The 2,504-nt window shown below is 53.4% G+C and overlaps 1 pseudogene; it reads left to right on the plus strand.

The window, feature by feature from the left end:
• The first annotated feature begins 541 nt into the window (after positions 1–541).
• Positions 542–1,366, plus strand: LOC134944061 (spindlin-Z-like; annotated as a pseudogene).
• The last annotated feature ends 1,138 nt before the right edge of the window (positions 1,367–2,504 follow it).

The following is a 2,504-nucleotide window of genomic DNA, read 5'->3' on the forward strand; positions in this document are numbered from 1 at the left end:
GTACAGATTACAGGATGTATAATCACCAGGTGTATAACACACGTCACACCGTACAGTATACAGTATGCAGCTCTGGAGGGATCAGTATTTGGCAGGAAGGCGAGGCCTGGTCCTGGCAGCAGAGTGACAGGCGGCCGTACAGTAGCAGTCAGCTCCAAATCTTGCAGTGTGTGGAGAGGGAGGAGGTGAGGGAAGGGAACGAGCGCTGGAGTGTCTGAGCGGTGGACTTGGAAGTTCAGGGGGAGTGAGGCGGGAGCTGCTCTTCCATAGCAGCGCACAGTGGTGGTGACGGAGTCTGACAAAGGAGGGAGGAGGAGGATTGGGGCAATTGGCCGCAGGGGAGCACTGTGCCGCAGCCATCACCTGCAGGGGGAGTGGAGGGAAACCCATCCTATCTGCCCCAGATAAGTGACTTCTGATCAGAGCAATTGAGGTTCGGAGTTTTTCTGAAAGGTGGAAAGGAAGGGGTTCTTTTTCATGTAGACTGGAAGGACTACAACAAACTTGGAGTGACTACACTTTTCACCCTAGTTCGACAGCCCTGCTGCCCTTTAATACACAGATGAATGAAGACTCCATTTGGAAAGGCGGCCGCTCAGCGATCAAGAGCTGATGCAGCACATGCAGGTGTTTCTGCAAATATGATGAAGAAAAGGACATCTCATAAGAAACATCGAAACAATATGGGACCAAGTAAACCAATCTCCCAGCCAAGGCGAAATATTGTATGCTGTAGAATACAGCATGGGTGGAAAGAGGGCAGTGGGCCAATAACCTAGTGGAAAGGAACAGTTCTGGATCAAGTACCAGTGAATCCCTCCCTCTATCTTATAAAGTATAATGGATTTGATTGTGTCTATGGACTTGAGCTTCACAAGGATGAAAGGGTGTCTGCTCTTGAAGCTCTACCAGACAGAGTTACCTCATCCCGAATCAGTGATGCCCATTTGGCTAACAAAATGATTGGTAAAGCAGTGGAGCATATGTTTGAAACAGAGGATGGTTCCAAGGATGAGTGGCGAGGGATGGTATTAGCACGAGCACCTATTATGAACACATGGTTTTATTATTATATAACCTATGAAAGGACCCAGTCTTATATATGTATCAACTTTTAGATGACTATAAAGAAGGAGATCTTCGGATCATGCCAGACTCAAATGATTCCCATCCAGCTGAAAGAGAACCAGGGGAGGTTGTGGACAGCCTGGTGGGCAAGCAAGTGGAATATGCCAAAGAAGATGGCTCAAAAAGGACTGGCATGGTTATTCATCAAGTTGAAGCTAAACCATCTGTGTACTTCATTAAGTTTGATGACGATTTCCGACTTCCGGTGGGCGGGGCATCCAGCATGGCCACTTTTTAATCCCTATCTGCACAGGAGCTAGAATAATCCACCCTAATCCTCCTTTTCCTGCCTCCATGGGGATACATGCTTCATAGGAGTGTGTCCCCTGTGTGTGGAGGAACAGTTTGATACCTTCCTTGCCCCTGTGGACCTATTTTACACGGAAGTCAAGCCGTTTATATTGACGGCATGGATGGCCGCCTGCCTTTGGTGTGCATCTCGGGAGGAACGGACCTGAAGTTACAGGGCGCCGACCACCTTACCCCCTCCACTCCATTTTCCCTTATCCCCCACATTACTGACCCACTTTTGCTGGGTGGCCGGAATACGAGGCCCCCTTCTACGTGCCTCGAGGGGCGACATCCTCACTGTGTTCCCGGGGCCGTGCTCTGGAGGCTTGGGCTACTGGGAGGAAGATATCCTCACCACGACACCGCAGCGGGGTGTGCGGCTGCCTGCGAATCTACTGCCTTCGGGGTGGGGGAGCCCCCTGTGAAGGACCTTACCGCTTCTCTCTGTCGGGGATTGGAGCGCGACGTGGGCTGTCCCCCTATCACTCCTCGGACCCGCCGCTCTGCGGGTGCCTCGCTGGGACCAACGCGTCGGCCGGGACCTCCGTAACCCGCCCGAGTCTGTGCTGCTGGGGGTGCTCGCGGGGATAGCCGCGGCTGTGTGCCAGTCCCTGCTGCTGGCACTTTCCTTGTGCAGACCATCGGGACTGCTGTTATCTGCCCCTGCCTGTACCTTAGTGAGTGACGGCTGGAGCCGGCAGGCCTGTGAATACACTGTGTGGCTGAGTGTTCACCCCTGCATGGATATACGGGGTGCACAATAACTCATCCCTATTCGTGCCGCTGAGGGTGGCTGTTGGGACTGTTCCTGCTGCTGACATCCAGGAGACCTCGGGGTTGCAGTTTCCGGGACCTTCTGCTGACTGGTGATCCTGGGGGAGGCACGCTACCTACTACCACTATCTACGTGAATGACCCTACTAGTGGATTCGGACCTGCTGCTTCTACCCGCTCCACGCGGCTGCTGTTTCTGTGAGGACGGATGCCGGGGCTGGCGGGCGAGCAAATCGGCTATAACACCTTCAGCCCGGAAAGGAACGTGCTGACCCCCCTCCCTTCTTTGTCGACCTGCTGGGGCTTGCAGC

Source organism: Pseudophryne corroboree, chromosome 7, assembly GCF_028390025.1.
Source record: "Pseudophryne corroboree isolate aPseCor3 chromosome 7, aPseCor3.hap2, whole genome shotgun sequence".
NCBI classification, from domain to species: Eukaryota; Metazoa; Chordata; class Amphibia; order Anura; family Myobatrachidae; genus Pseudophryne; species Pseudophryne corroboree.